Genomic DNA, 17,113 nt, shown 5'->3' on the forward strand with positions numbered 1-17,113 from the left:
TCACTCTTTGAAATCTAGGTAATTTCTATTCACCGTCTATCTTTGGTTTCTGTTATGTGGTAGAATCCAGGGACATGGAAGTAAACCAGAAAAGCCGAACCTCGGCCATGTGAAATTTACACTTGATCAAGGAGATGAGACAATAATTACATACATGTAACACGTGTACTTCACAAAAGTATCACTCATGGGCAGACAGTGCCACAGTTCTCCCAGAAATGGGCTTCCTGCTTCTTTCTTAATGTGCCTTCCGTCCCCACAGTGCACCCCACAACCACAGGAAGCCCCCTAGAGTCCACCCAACTGGTTCACTCATTGGCCATTTCTTCTGAGCAGTGGGAAACGGCGGCGGCGGCGGCGGCGGCGGCGGCGGCGGTGGTTTATTTTTATTGTTGTTTGTCTGGGTTTTTTTTTTTTTTTTTTTTTTTTTTTTTTTTTTTTTTTTTTTTTGGTAGCTAAAGCATTTTCCATCTTGAAAAGCAATAAAGCTCGCTGCAGAAGCACAGTACATTTTCAGACCTCTTGCTCATTACAGAGATATGCATCTAAGGAACTTTGGGCCGAGTTCTGGGGCAGCTCTTTTGAAATTCGAACAAAAAGGAACTTGTTTCTGAGCTCATGAGGGCAGTTCTGGAAGCTCCATTAATTTTAATAATAATTTCCAATTAATCCATTAGTCATTTCCTGATTTTCTGAAACAATTTGGTTCCAAAGAGGCTACCCTTAACATTGGGTGAACTAAGAATGCTGTGACTGATTCTTTAAGCTCAACTTTCAGCCGTTTGTGCAAAGGCGAACAGAAGCCTGGGCCTTTTTTGCATCATTTGCAAACCATCTTTTTGTGGTCTTTGGAATGAGGAGGCTCAGGACTCCCAGGGGATATTAAGCATCTAGTGATACATGGAATCACACCAGGTGCTTCTCCTGGCTGAGGCCCAACACCTGATTACACCAAGGACATCAGTAAAGCCACAGTGGGAACAAATCCTAATTCTCCAGCTGAGCCTGTTAGTGTAATCACAACTCCTATGTGAGGGGGCAGCGGTGGGGTTGGGGAAGATAAGTTGTGATGTGGGATGGGGTAGGGAGAGTGTTCTGGAACTTGCTTTCTTGCCCTCCTGGCCCTTGTCAACTAGTGACCGCATGACCAGGGGCCCCTCCCTCGAGGCTGGGAGGCCTCACTCCTTAGGGCACCGCCTGCTTGGGCTTGCCAAGGCTCTTGCACCTTCAGAACTATTCTGGGAACAGCTGGTGCTCACAGCTTCGACTGCCATCACGCAGAGTTTTCAGCTGTTAAATAAGGTGACCATCCATTTTTTAGTAAGTAAGGAAATACCTCAACCCATGGCTAATAAACTCATCTCCAGTCTGTTAAAGGATTTCCCAGAAAGCCTTTCTGTAAACTGAGCTTTCCTGATAAGCAGGAGCAGATTTAACATGAAGCCAACAAAGCTCGACTACAAAGTGCTTCACTTGCAGAGGCCCCTTAAGGCCGTGGCACCAAACAGTGTAACAGTGTGCTTACATGGCCATATGTGCTCTCTCTCTCTCTCTCTCTCTCTCTCTCTCTCTCTCTCTCTCTCTCTCTCTCTCTCTCAAAAGTATGGTATTTTAACTATCATTGATTATGACTGTTATCTCTTTTGTGGAAGCTTCTCTCCATACCACCTTTCCCTTGTGCCCATGGTTGAGGGGTCTCTGAGATCAACTAAAAATTTTATTTTGATTATTAGTTTGTGTGTATGCCAGAGGAGTGTTGGATCCCCTGGAGCTGGAATTATAGGCAGCTGTGAGCACTGATGTGGGTGCTGGGAACGGAAACAGTAACCAGCACTCCTGGACGTGAGCCCTCCAGCCCCACAGAGCAATCCTAAGACTCCAGTAAGGGGGCATGAGTTGCTGGAGCCATTCGTTCGGGTTTAGGGTGATTCTGTGGTTCAAATGAACTCCACTGGGTAGTTTGCTGTGTTAGATCCTCTGGTGCAGCAATGCCCCCAGCTTCCAGTACATACTGAGCTCTTTAAACTCAAGACAGAAAGTGACAGGTATATGGTGATGAAGGAAAACATGTTATAAGAAGTCTTTGCTGGGTGGAGAAAAATGAGCCTTGGATGGACCTTGATCCTGGATAAAAGGAAAGGTCCTTCTGGGAAAGTCAAACTTTCATTGCAAAGAAAAGCAGCCCTTACCTGCTGTGTGTGTGTGTGTGTGTGTGTGTGTGTGTGTGTGTGTGTGTGTGTGTGTTTCTAGAAATTTGTATCTGTTCAAGGAATCCAGACAGCTGCTTCATTTCCCCTTACTTGAAGGAGCTGGAATCTGCCATTTCTCAGGAGACCCATCTCTGAAAAACTAAGATTTGGTAAGTGAGGTATTAAATGTTTTGAGAGATGACAATATTTAGAAAGACCTCGAGGAGAATCTTCTATAAAACAGGTACTTGTTTCCAGATTATTCTTTTATGAATTCTAGGGTTATGGGTAATAGTTCATTTATTTGGGTCTTTTCATGCCAGCTCTTAGGTAAAGGGTATCTGGTGAGTATTATTTAATCTTCACATTAACCCAGTGAGGGAGTCACTATGATTTTCTGGTGTGGTGACACACTAGACATTGTTTTGAAGGTTTTTATATCCTGCCAAGACCCACCTGCTCTGAAGTAATAGAACAGTCTTGGAGAGTTATAGTCTTAACTATGCAAAGGGCTGTATCTGTAGTCCCAGCCCGTGAGAAGCTGAGGGGAGGGACTACCCGAGCCCAGAAATTCAGTACTAGCCTGAGCAACACAGTGAGACCTCATTGCAAAATATGAAAGAGGGCTGGGCATGTGTCTCAGTGAGAAGCCATTTGCTTAAGATGGGCAAAACTCTAAATTTGATCTCTAGCACTAGAACAAAGAATAGTGAAAGAAAGAAAGACAGATGAGCCAGGAGGTGATGATGCACGCCTTTAATCCCAGTCCTTGGGAGACAGAGGCAAGTAGATCTCTGTGAGTTCAAGACCAGTCTGGTCTACAGAGTGAGTTCCAGGACAGCCAGGGCTACACAGAGAGACCTGTCTTGAAAAACCAAAAATAAATAAGCATGATAGAAGTTTTTCATAGAATAATTTTAGTTTCCATAGGAAGTAGTAAGAATTGGATAGTCACCATTTCATAGTCTATGTGAAACACTCTGTGTAGTCATCAATACATACTGATATCACAAAAGTGAGACAAATACCACCAGACTCTTGGTGGAGTAAACACCATCTCCTTTATTCTTTCTAAAAGTTAAAAAAATCAAATAAATAAATAATAAATGATTGATTAAGCCTGTTTCCCACCAATCATCTTTATTAGATACGGAAACTTCGAAAGAGAGAAGATGGTAGTACGGCGGGAATTCCATCAGCAAACTCCAGGCTGTGGACAGGCCACAGGAAAAGCCACCTGGTTTCTTTAACAAGTTAATACCAAGGAATTTTAAAAGGGGGAGGGGCTGAAAAGGAGAACCCCTGGGTGAAAGACAACTTCAGAGAAATAATCTGTTTAATGAATGGGTTCTGATTCTAACAAGCTTTCAAAACTATTTTAGGACTGAAGGCAAACCCACAGCAATTACTGAATGATATTTGATACAAAATTAAGATGTTTATTCTTCACATAGGTTAATGCTATTGTTGGGGTTTTCTTTCTTTTCTTTCTTTCTTTGTTTCTTTTTTTGTTTGTTTCTTTCTTTTTATTTAAGATTTGTTTACTATAGATACAGTGTTCTGCCAGCATGTATGCCTGCATGCCAGAAGAGGGCACCAGATCTAATTATAGATGGTTGGGAGCCACCATGTGGTTGCTGGGAATTGAACTCAGGACCTCTGGAAGAGCAGCCAGTGCTCTTAACCTCTGAGCCATCACTCTAGCCTATGATTTTTATCCTTTATATTTTAGGCATACATATTAAAATATTTATAGAGAAAATATGTTGTCTGGGATCTGTTCTAAAGTAATTCAGTAAGGGAGGGGATAGTGAGGAATGCAGATGAAAAAAATCATCCTTGTATTGATGATTTTGAAGCAGAATGATGGATTGATGGCAGTTTAGTATATTAGCCTTTTGTATATGTTTGAACATCTTCATAAATACAAAAAATAATTGAAGACCCCAAAAATATCTATGGTCTTACTTTATTAAATATATTTCTACCACCCAAGGTTAATCAATTTTCTCCCAGTATCAAAAAGCAAATGTTTTCAATATTAAGCCACATATTCAATTATTCTTCCATATTGTATCAACTTTCTTCCCTCTCCCCATCTCCCTTTGCCGAGTGTGATTAGTCTTCCAGTTACAATGTCACCTGCTTTCTCTACTGATGAGCCAGTGTGGTAGACAGCCTCCCAAACAGACAGACTCTCACCTCCTGCTCTTGGAATGTGCAGCAGCAGGAGGTTGGTGATGAGGCCAAGACAAATGTGGAGCAGAGCTCTGGGGACTTCATTCAGTATTTTGTTCCTTCTGTGGTGGTTTGAATAAGAATGTCCTTCCTAAGCTAATATATTTGAATGCTTGATCATCAGGGAATAGCACTACTTGGGAGGGATTAGGAAGCATGGCCTTGTTGGAGGAATTGTGTCACTGGGGGTGACCTTAGGGGTTTCAAAAGCCCAAGTAAGGCTCAGTGTCTCTTCCGCTGCCCCGCCTGCAGGGCTTCAACGGGTTCTCAACCACCCTAAGGATGGAATGATAGGGACAGGAGATACAAGGAAACACACCAAGTCTGGATTCTGATCAAGGTGCAACTTTATTTTTCTCCAAGAGGGTTTATATAGTTTCTGCAGGGTAGGGGGAGCAAGAAGCTGTCATCTGCATAAGGTGGGGCAAACTAACAGGATGTTTGTATAGGATGTTTACAGGGTGAAAGGGTCAAGGGCTCTGCCTCAATGTCCTGTTGCTAGGCAACCTGACTGTAAGATGATCTAGTTCCCTGTCTTATGGGGGTCTGTATTTTTCCACTAACTAGAGATTCTATCCTTGTCCCTGACATTCCTCTGCCTGCAGATCTGGATGTAACTTTCAGATACTGCTCCAGCACCAGGTCTGCCTGCATGCCATCATGCTCCCTGCCATGACAGCAATGGACTAAACCTCTAAAACCATAAGCAAGCCACAGCTGAATGTTTTCCTTTATAGGAGTTGCTGTGGCTGGGGGGGGAGGGGAAGGGGTAGTGCATGCCTTTAATCCCAGCATGAGAGGCAGAGAGAGGCAGGTGGATCTCTGTGAATTCCAGGCCAGCTTGGTCTACAGAGTGAATTCCAAGACAGCCAGGGCTACACAGAGAAACCCTGTCTCAAAAAAATCAACAATAACAAAAAAGTTGCTGTGGTCATGGTGTCTCTTCACAGTAACAGAACACCGACCAAAACACCTTCTCACACAAAATCTTTTCGATTTTCTTCTCCAATCATAAATTCTGTGATTAAAGAAGTGCCATCATGGTTCTGAGGGAAATTAATACATAAACCTCGAGTGTATTTTTCACTTACAAATGATTTCATGTTTCATGTTTTTTGTCACCCAGGGGTTTGAGGCTTGCCTTGCTTTTTTCAAATAGCACTTTCCGGTAGTAAAAGGTAGTAGGTTTAACATGAAGCAGATTTAAAAGGAAGTAAGTCTGATATATGCTATCCACATGGAAGAACTGTGAAGAAGGCAGACATAAAACTACCACAAATTTAGATACGCTGTCTAGTCAGTTCACAGAGATGAACAGGATAGTGTTACCAGGGTGAGGAAATACGGGGCTCTTTAATAAATACTTTCAGTTCAGAATGATGAAAAAAATTCTGGAGTGTTGTAGAATATTATTTTAACTAGGCAAAGAGGTGTTACATTTGTTTGTGCTACTCAACCTGTTTGAGTTGAGTAGCAAAAGATAGATAAAGCAAAAGATAAAGCAAAAGATAGATAAAGAGAAACAGGTTGAGTAGTACTTTAACTGTGTACAGGTGTGTTACTTTTATTTATGCTGCATTTGTTTAATTATGTAAAGATGTGGTGCTGTTTCACCTTGCCTGCCTAAGGCACCTGATTGGTCTAATAAAGAGTTGAATGGCCAACAGCTAAGCAGGAGAAAGGATAGGCAGGGCTGCCAGGCAGAGAGAATAAATAGGAGAAATCTAGGCCCAGGAGAAGAGAGGAATGAGAGAGAAGGAGAGAATGAGGGACAGACACATCAGAGGCCAGAAGCCAGGCAGACACCAGCCAGCCATAGAGAAGCAGTGAAAGTAAGATGTACAGAAGAAAGAAAGGTAATGAGCCCCAAAGCAAAAGATAGATAAAGAGAAACATGTTGATTTAAGTTCAGAAGAGGTAACCAGGCCGTGCAGTGGTGGCCCATGCCGAGCCAGGCGGATCCCTGTGAGTTCGACGCCATCCTGGTCTACAGAGCAAGATCCAGGACAGGCACCAAAACTACACAGGGAAACCCTGTCTCTAAAAACAAAAACAAAAACAAACAAACAAACAAAAGAGGTAACCAGAAACATGCCTAAGCTAGTCTGAGCATTCAAAACTTGTAATATGTCTCTATGTCGTGATTTGGGAGCTGGTTTGTGGTCCCAAAGAAAAAGCCTGGTACACTGGAGGATGTCAGAGATGTAACTCAGTTGGCAAATGTGGGCCGGGCATGTGTGTGGCCTGGAGTCAAAAATGCACACAAAGTATTGATGAAGGTGTCTCAGTGTTGTGCTGTGCTGTCTGTCAACCCTTATCAGATGCAGATTCTCCCAGACCCTCTGCAAAGGCATCCTCTGAGCATTTCAGCATGCCTCAAGTAATAAGGTCCACAGCAGAGAAACAGCTTGTTCAAGGTTCCACCAAATCAGACTTCACACATCTGACTCTAGAACTCAGACAAGACTCCATTCTACCTCCAAAGCTGATGAGAATGCACACACAATAGAATGCTAAAAATGAATAAACAAAGCCTCTGGGAAGGAGCTAACAGCTGAGATTGGAACCTGGGAGAGAATAGTTATTGCATCAAGTATTACTTTAGAGCTAAGCCTCCCAATAGCCAAGACAAAATGGAAAATATGATGCATTGCATGGTGTTTGATTTTTAAAAACAAACATTACTAGCTTGTGTTGACTACCTAAGGGAGGCCTTACCTCCTGTGAGGAGGGGATGGGAGTGGGATGGGGGGCGGTGAGGGGGAGAGGAAGAAGGAGAGGGAGGGGGAACAGGGATTAGTATGTAAAAATGAAAATAATAATAATAATAATAATAATAATAATAATAATAATAATAAGCTAAAAAACCCAAAAACTTTACTGTCCTTCCCTCCCCCAGAACCAGGCATGGGCCAGCAGCTCATTTACACAGCAGCAAACCAAACACTTCTCAGCCCTTCAAAAGACACACTTGGGAGTCTAATGTTCCCATGCCATAGGCAGGTAATGAATCGTGTGTGTGTGTGTGTGTGTGTGTGTGTGTGTGTGTTTCTGTTTCCTGTTTCCTTCCTTCCTTTCTTCCTTCCATTTGTCTTTCTAATCTGGAAAAAAAGACATTGTTCCTGACACCAAACTCTAAGCTAAATTGTGGATGTGGTTTCTTACAGAAGGGACACCGGATGTCCCATGGGACAATGTCTTCACGAGCTGGGACATGTCACAGTTCACACAGTCACTTCTGGTGTTAGACCCTAGCATATGTAGGAACTGATGGGTTGTAAGTATCACAGGTCTCTTGCATAGGCATGATCTACTACTATGCACCATTCAGCTGCACATAGTAGTAGCATTATCATACTAGGACCCCATATTGCTGTGTACTGTCCTCTGATAGGGTCAGGAACTGTCAGGCTCAAGGGCTTATGAAGAAATTTAAATTATAAGATGTTTAAATTCTATCCATTGTGTCAGTATATGTTCCTGAAATCTTTGAAAAATACAAAAATACTTCACTAGACTTTAGTAGCAGAACATGTTGATATGTCATCACGCAATAAGGTGACAAGAGAGAAGGACAGGATCCCTCGGCTTCCAGGGAGTTGAGCCTGAAGTTTGGAGGTCAAAGTTGTTCACAGAGATTGAGGAAAAGACGGACTGAATGAGGAGAACATCAGCTGTCACCTGCCAGCTCCTCCTGCTGTTGGTCATCCATAGCCTCTTTCCCACAATGGACCAGTGAATTTCCAAGAAAGAGTAACTTAATGCACACATTGCTTAGGGGCCATCTTTATTGGCAGCACATCTGTTAACATCTGTAGAAGAGTGTTCTTCCTGATGCTGATGGACTATAATGACCCTGTGTAGGTGAACAAATTCTAGCTAATGTCTGCCAGACATTAGGGGACACGATCCTGGTGTTGTAGTTTCACCTTGCTTTCTATTTGAAATGCTCATTTCCCTTTCATTAGGGCCCACCACTTCAGAAGGGCTCTTCCTGCAAGAAAGTCTGTTTATATTTCGAAGACTTTCAGCTATTACGAAGAGCACATTCTGAAAGCATATTTTGCTGTAATAAAGACATTTCTGAGATTAGGAAACTCAGCAAAGTACAGAGGATTAAAAATTCTTCTTTAGAGCTGCTGGAATATTTCAGTGGGTGAGGCCTTGCCCAGCCTTTGATCCCCAGTATCCACAGATCCCCAGCATCCAAGGTGGAAGGAGAAAGTGACTCCCAAAAGTTGTTCTCCTACCTCCATATGTACACACACACACACACACACACACACACACACACACACACGCAAAGTAATTTTTAAAAGTTATGGGTTTTTTTGTTTTTTGTTTTTGTTTTTGTTTTTGTTTTTTTTGGTTTTTAGAGACAGGGTTTCTCTGTGTAGCTTTGCGCCTCTCCTGGGACTCACTTGGTAGCCCAGGCTGGCCTCGAACTCACAGAGATCCGCATGCCTCTGCCTCCCGAGTGCTGGGATTAAAGGCGTGCGCCACCACCGCCCGGCTTTTTTGTTGTTTTTTACTGTGGAGTTAGTTATGAGATACACATAAACACTTATATATAACAGAACTGTTTGTAAGGCCACTGGACTACTATGAAGCTACAATCCTAAGCAAGGAATGTGGCTGTCCCCACACAGTGGGCTAATGGGTGGAGCTTGCAGGGCCTTCTGGGAATATTATCTATTCCCCACTTCCCGGCAGGCATCTTAGGTCAGCACCCGAAAAGCAAGGGTATTAGATGCCAATTTCCCCAAAGATAAGAATCCCCAGGATAGTGGGGATATGTAGGCACATGCTGAGGATGCTGACCCTTTGGTGGGTCATTCTGATTAAATCACCCGAGCTGGAACCCAGTAACCAGGCTTTTGTTGTTTATACGATGCTTGTTCATTTTAAAACTGGACCTTTAGGTCATGATCTTTAAGAAAGTTGGTGGGTGACTAAGGCACTTCTCGGGTCTGCTGTTCTGTAACTGATTCTGTGGGTGGTAGGTACTGGGTGGCCAAGGGGGAACATGAGGGAGTTATTCCCATAGTGATGCCCATCTGGGGTGGTGTCTGTATGAGCTGGTCTGTGACTGAGGTCTTCTTACTAGGCAATAACACGACCAAAGTTGTTTGGTGCTAATTGGGACTATGAACGACCTTCCTCTTTAAGTCTCCTGATGTATCCTGAAAAGCTGACCCTCACAGCACCCCACTGTCCATATTCCTCCCTAAACCTGAGACTTATCACTTTAAACACCAAGAAATGGTTTCAGAAACTCCACTCATCAGACCTGATACGAAAAGGGTGGTGGCCTGAGGTCAAACCTCTGGTCCCCTTCTCTTCCTTCTGTGGGAGCCAGTGAGTCCTCTGAGACTGATCAGTCACTTCCAGAAACTGCTTGGAAGAACGAAAGGGACCAATAATGACAAATATTCCAGCCAACCCTTAGAGAGCGTCTGAAGACAGAGGCCCGGTGTTCCTGTGAGTTTAGCACAACCCAGAAAACTGAAGGATGCTCCTGGGGGCCAGCTCAGCTTCGGCTATCCTGAATGTCTTCAGATGCATGTACTTGGCCCAAATCAGTGACTCGGGAGGGGAGGAGAGCAAAGTGATGCTTCCAGAAGACTCTGGAAGCACTGCCTTTTCTACTTTTCTTTTGCAGTGTTGGAGTTTTAACCCAGTGCCTGTACTTGCCAAGCAAGCACTCGGCTCTACATCCCCAATTCGCACTCACTTAAAAAAGATTTTTATTTTGAGACAGAGTCTCCCTAAGTTGCCCAGGCTGGCCTCAGTCTTACTCTGCAGCCCAGGTAGGCTCCAAACTCAGTCTGCCTGCCTCAGCCTCCCAAGTCCCAGATTTAGAAGTATGTGCCACAATGCTCAGCTTACAGGAGCATCAAAAGGACCACGCAGACGCCATAACAGGCTGCTCAGTCTTCTCTCAGAGATCAGGCCTCAATTTCAGCTTCCTGGGACTTGAGCAAGCAGTTTCTGGGAGGGCCATGAGCAAAAGACATAGTCCTTGCAGTAGCTCCCTTTCTGCATGTACTCTGACCGCTCAAGGTTCAGCCAGTTGTTTACTGTCTGGGACCCCTCACCAACTTAGAGCTATGTGCATGAGTCAAGGACAGAGCCTGGGCCACTGAGTCAGCCCCCACAGTCAGTACGTGTGAGGCCAGCCAGCCTCCATGGCAGCTCAAGGACAGAGCCTGAGACTTGTCCAGGCCTTCTCAAAAATGATAACTGTAACCCCCAACCAGTAAATTCAAAGGTTACACACCCTCACCCAATCATATGATGCAAAGACTTGTACCGCCCTGCTTGCGGGTTTTCCCTTTAAAAACCCCTCACCCTGAGAGCTCAGGGCCATCCTCCTCCACCAGCTGTGTCGGAGTGTTGGACACAGACCAAGCCCAGGCTTGCTTGTTATCAATAAATCCCTGTATGTTTTGCATTGGATATCAGCTCTGGTGGTCTTTCTCAGGGATCTTGCGACTCGGGCACAACAGCATCTCTTTTTTTCTTAGATTCTTATTTTATATGTATTGATTGTTTTGCCTGCAGGTATATTTGAGTACCTTAGGAATATCTGGTTCCCATAGAAAGTTAGAAGAGGGTGTCAGATCCTCCGGAACTGGAGTGGTTGTGAGCCACCTTGTAGGAGTTGAGAATCAAATCCAGGTCCTCTGTAAGAGCAACCAGTGATGAGTCACCTCTCCATCCCCTCTGCTCATCTTTCAAAATAATTTTGATCAGTAGGAAAGAGCTGACTCTGGCTTCAGCCATGGAGGGCGGGAAGTCAGTGACAGGCCCGTCAGGCACCTGCTGCTGCCATGATGAACAGGTATGTGGTAAAGAAATAGGAGAGAAAGAGAAACAGAGCAGTTTGTGCACTGTGGAGAGAAGCAGAACTGAAGACTTGATGGTGGTGAGGAACAGGCCGACATGGGTGGCCTGTGCTGCCACCTGGGGCCACGTCTGGGTCCACGGCGCTAATGAAGCTGTGGCCTGTGTTACCATCAAAGGCCAGGCCATTGGGGATGCCCTAGTCTGGACCATCACCTCAGGCTGTGCTGGGGTCTGAAGGTCATGATGTTACCCGGGGCCACATTGATCTGATTGGCCTGTGCAACCACCCAGGGCCATGGTGACTTCTGGGCCTAAGCTGCAGTTGAGGGCCATGTCTGGGTCTGTGGTGCTACTGCAGCCAGGTCAGTGTTAATGTCCCTGGCCTGTGTTATTACTGGGGGCCGTGGGAAAGCTGATCCAAGTGGCCTGAGCACTGGAGAGCTGGTCTCGCCCCTTGCTGGCTGCTTCATTGGGAAAGCTATGACCCCTCCCAGGAGAACGGGCCCTAGTGGCATGGGCATGGGAGAGCTGGCCTGGACCTTCAACAGCCCTGGGAGAACTGCCCTCCTCCTTACTGGCCTCTGCAACAGGAGAGCTGGTCCCACCCCTCCCCATGTGCCTCGGAGAGTTGGCCCCAATGGCATGGGTGGGGAAGAGCTGATTCTGACCCTCGCCAAAGTGGGGCTGTCCCATTGGAGGCCCAGACTGACCAGCTCAAGCCCATATTCAGGGCTTCGAGTTGGCCCATCCCAGTGGTTTTTTGTTTATTTGTTTTGTTTTGTTTTTTTGTTTTTTGAGACAGGGTTTCTCTGTGTAGCTTTGCGCCTTTCCTGGAACTCGCTTTGTAGACCAGGCTAGCCTCGAACTCACAGAGATCCACCTGCCTCTGCCTCCCGAGAGCTGGGATTAAAGGTGTGCGCCACCACCGCCCGGCCCAATGTATTTTTAAAGATTTATTTTACTTCAAGTTATGTACATGTCTATGTGTCTGTACATGGGTATGTGCTATGTGAATGTAGGTAACTGAAGAGGCCAGAAGAGGGCATCAGATCCCATGGAGCTTGAGTTATAGGCATTTGTGAATAGCCCCATGGTGTATATGCTGGGAACCAAACTTTTATATTCTTCAAGAACAGTGTGCATTAACTCATGAGCCACCTCTCCAACCTCCATATCATAAATTTTAATCAGCTGTCACCTTCCTACTCCTGCTGACTCCCTTCTTCCTCTTCTCAACTAGCATACCTTTTACTTTCGTATCTTTGTGTGTACTTGTGTCCGTGTGTCAGTGTGTGGGTATGTGTGTGTGTGTGTGTGTGTGTATGTGTGAATGAGCTTAATTATGAATGATTGCAGGAATATGGGTGAGGTCTTTACTAGAGCACAGACAGCTTACAGTGGTTACACCACTCGAAAAAAAATGTCTCTCTCACTCCCTTTAATGTCTATAGACCCTGAGGAGTGTGTGTCCTCATAAGGTCCTCCCACTCCATGATGAACATTGACAGGTTCAATCCTGCAGGTCTTGTGCATCATAGCTGCAATGAATTCTGTGATACATTTTATCTTAAAGAAAGAAAAGTATTTCCAAGATCTGTCCATTGAAAAGGCTGGAGGCAAACAATCAATCTGGTAGAATGGACAGACCTCATGTAATTGGTCCTCATATCTGTGGGTTCCACACCTTTGAATGCAACCAAACTTATACAGAAAACATTTAGGAAAAAAATTTCCACTGTACTAGCTATTAATCCATAAATAATTCCTGTGGCGGTTATTTTCATGGTTGTATTTGGTATTATAAGTAAGAAGGTAGAGGTGATTTAAAGTATGTGGGAGGATATAACATGCTGCAAAAATATACTCTGCCATTCTATAAAAGGAACTTGAACATCAGCAGAGCTGGGTCCCTACAGGAGTTAGGCAAAAACTGGAATCAATCTGTCCAATGCCAAGGGGAAATGCACTCAGATGTGATCTCCACATCCTACTTTCTGCAAGAAGGAGCCAATGGATTCCAAATCCCAGACAGGAAATCTCAAGAAAAGCCTGTTACTCTAAAATGCAAGGACCAGGACTGTCAGCAGAAGGACGCAGCAGCAAACACAGAGTATCACACTGGACAAGGACACAGAGGCTTGAACGGCAGAAAGAAAAGCATTCTAGTAAAATAAAACCATCAGATGTGCCAAGAAATGTTGCATTTATTTTACTACATTTGAAATTTGTATTGATGATATTTGGATTATGGGGGAACAGTCTCGTTTTGAATATTGAGAAATAAAAGATTCAAGTATTTAGTGTCTTTCTTGTAGATATGCACTCTTTAATCCATAGTGAATAAGAAGTTTCTTTCTTTTCTTTTTAAAGATTTTTTTTTTATTTATGTGTATGTGTGAGGCAGAGTTTATGAGCACCACATGAGGGCAAGTGCCCAGGATGGCCAGAAAAGGAAATCAGGTCCTTTACAAGTGGTTGTGAGCTGCCCAGCTTGAGTGACGGGAACTGAACTGAGGTTTCTGCAAGAACAGAGTCTCCAACCCTCGCTTCAGCCTCCTCTTTTTTTTTTTTTTTTTTTCAAAATAAGTTTCTCTTATATGGTGTGTCAGCTAACTGATTTTTTTAAAGATATAAACTGACTGTCAGTAATTTGTACTTCCTAATGAATCTGTATTATAATCATCAACAGCTGTTAACAGGAGATAAGTGGTGTCACTTACTTCCTAGAGGACATCTAGGAACATCTCTGAGGCATTCTTGCCCCAAATCTCTCATGTTGAAATTTATTCAAGTCTTTAGATCTAACTGCAAATTTCTAAGTCATACTAGGGTTAAATGAAGATAAAATAAGCTAAATGCAGACTTATGGGAAACCCTTTAGAACTCTGATCTAGTTCTTCTAATACAGAAGGAAAAGAGAGAAAATGAGGGATATATGATCTGAAAATTAAAATAGACAATAATATATCAACTGTATAATACATTGTTTTTATTTGACCCTTGAAGTTAAAATACAAAAAATAATTATGAAACAATCAGGTAATTTGAATACAGGCTGAGCACATAAAGATATTGAAGACAATTACTTTTGAGGAACGATTGTATTGGGTCAGGGTCTTTCTATGTAGCCCAGGCTGGCCTGGAACTTGCTGTGTAGCCGAGGTTTGCTTTGAACATTCGATTTTCGAAAGTAGCATCAAGCCAGGCACAATGGCACTCGGCTTTAATCCAGCACTGGGGAGGCGGAGGCAGGTAGATCCCCGAGTTCAAGGCCAGTCTGGTCTACAGAGCAAGTTCCAGGAGAGCCAGGGCTACCCAGAGAAACCCTGTCTTGTGGGGGGAGGGGAGCGGGGATGGGGTGGTGTGGGAGACGAAAGTAGGATCGATTGTTCCTTCTCTTGGAAGGCTTCACCTTGCACATTCCTGAGAAGGAGCCAAAGATGCCCCACTTCGCTCCTGCTTTTGTGGGTTGAGGTGGCAGCATCAGAGGTGACCTTGCTCTGTCACTGACGTCATGTTGAACTCTTTAAAACTAGTGGACTAAATCAAGACTGGGGAGCCACTTTCCCCCAAACTTATCATGTGACTACACTGTTGTTTGACAGGATGAGGGGGCCGTAGAGGAACGTCAAATTCAGAACTCAAAAAATTTCTCTCCTTGTCTTCTTTTAAAACCCCAGACTGTCTTTACATTTCAGTCTGAACCCAGAAGGAAGATCCTGGGCTCTGGGCCAGCATCTCCCCCTTTTCTGAACCGGCTTTTCTTCCTGTTTCTTTATAGAATCCAGAAGAGCAAAAAAACCTGGAACACATTATGCACCTTTTACAGAAATAAAATCCAAACGTGCTGTGTCAATTTCCCACGGACGCCAAATCCTCATTTTATTTTCAGAAACACGAGGGATGTTTGGCTAAATACCCAGGCTACCACGACCGAGAAAATAGGGTGCACTGCGCATGTGCTATAAACCACGTTCGGTCTCCTGGGCTTCCTTGCCCTAAGTTTCTACTGCCTTGCTCCACAGTGGAATTCCAGGGCCCACATCCTAGATCGCAGGAGGTTTTTGCGTTTCCTTCTTTGCAAAGCCCTGAATTCCTGGCATGTACTAAATGGGGGGAGGAGAGAATCCTCCAGGATAAGTGACTTAGAAAAAGACTTGCACTAAAACAAGCATTTTCTGAACAGGAAGAACAACAGACCAAAGCTGAGCCCCCAGATGGTTTCGTTTGCTGAGCTGGGTGCCTTGGTTCTGCACGGTGCTTCCTGAGTGTGGTGCTCTTTTCGTTAATTTGGATTTGAACCAAACTGGATTTTTGTCCTGAGAGCCAAGCCCCAGGGTGAAAAATAAGGGGCTGGAGAGATGGCTCAGCAGTTAAGAGCCCTGGCTGCTCTTCCAAGGACCCAGGTTCAATTTCTAGCACCCACATGGCAGCTTGCAACTGTCTATAACTCCAATTCCAGGGGCTCTGATGCCAATACAAATAAAATAAAAATTAAAAAAAAAAACCAAAAATAAGAGGCAAGCATTGAGTAAAACATGAAAACTTTTTTTTTTTTAAAGAAAAAAAATTTAAGATGGAGTGTCACTTTATAGCTCTGGCTGGCCTGGACCTCACTATGTAGATCAGGTTGGATTCAAACTCACTGGGATCCACCTGCCTGTGGCCCCAAAGTACCGGGATCAAAGGCGCGCATGCGATGCATACCTGGCCCGGTGTGAGTCCTCTTGATACCGACTTTCATTAAGTCCTTTGGGAGCTGTGGCTCATTTTCTTCCTTCTCTACCCGATGAAGAACCTGAATCTTTTTTTTTTTTTTTTTGGTTTTTTGAGACAGGGTTTCTCTGCATAGCTTTGCGCCTTTCCTGGAGCTCGCTTTGGAGACCAGGCTGGCCTCGAACTCACAGAGATCCGCCTGCCTCTGCCTCCCGAGTGCTAGGATTAAAGGTGTGCGCCATGAAGAACCTGAATCTTAAGTAGCAGTCATCACCTGATGGCCCGTTGACTCCCACGCCTGTGCCTGTAATCACCATAAGAAACCTATTTTTTTTTCTTTTAATTAGGAGACTTGGTAAGGATTTATTTGCTTTAAAGTTGTAAGAAATTTCTAGGGTAAATGCCATGGCTGCCAGGCACGGTATGAAAGGGAACAAACTGCCTTATGCACTTAGGCATGCTAGGCACCACGCACTACAGCGGGAGCTGTTGTAGTTAATAGACCGGTGTCCTTGGAGCTGGGCTGGGCACCGCACAGGGGCTTTGGATGAGCACAGCCTTTGAGGTTCCAATGAGCTCCTGTCAATTTGACCCTGGCTTTTGGGGTAACCAAGCAACACAAAGGGGTGACTATCCTGCAGACATAGCTGCTACCTCCGTGGCTATTATAGTGGTTATGAACACACATTCGTGAGTGCCTTAGCAAGAAGGCCACTTTTCTCAGTGTTTCTCCTGTGGGAAGAACACTGACCTGTGACCTTTTGCTTCTGAGCCTCTAAATTCAGGTGTGCCCAAGAGCTCAGTCCCTGGGCATCTTCACTACCTCCATTCATCCTCAAGGTGGCGTTACAGAGGCTCAAGAAACAAATGCTGTCCGATTCCACCTCCATTCCTTCCTCTAGCTCCAGACTGCACGCCCATGGTGACATCCCCACTTACAACTAATCGATGCGTGGAAGTTACAGGATCGAAGGCCCCCGGGATGGAACTCTTGCTTTCTTTGTCTCTCCTACTTCTTTCCCTCCTTTTCCCACTTCTTCCCATGATTGCAGGCTTGGCATTTCCTCCGCTAAGTCCTTACTGTTTCTTCTCCATCCTGTAGAAGACACTACCATCCACCC

Source organism: Peromyscus eremicus, chromosome 2 (assembly GCF_949786415.1).
Source record: "Peromyscus eremicus chromosome 2, PerEre_H2_v1, whole genome shotgun sequence".
Classification (NCBI taxonomy): Eukaryota; Metazoa; Chordata; class Mammalia; order Rodentia; family Cricetidae; genus Peromyscus; species Peromyscus eremicus.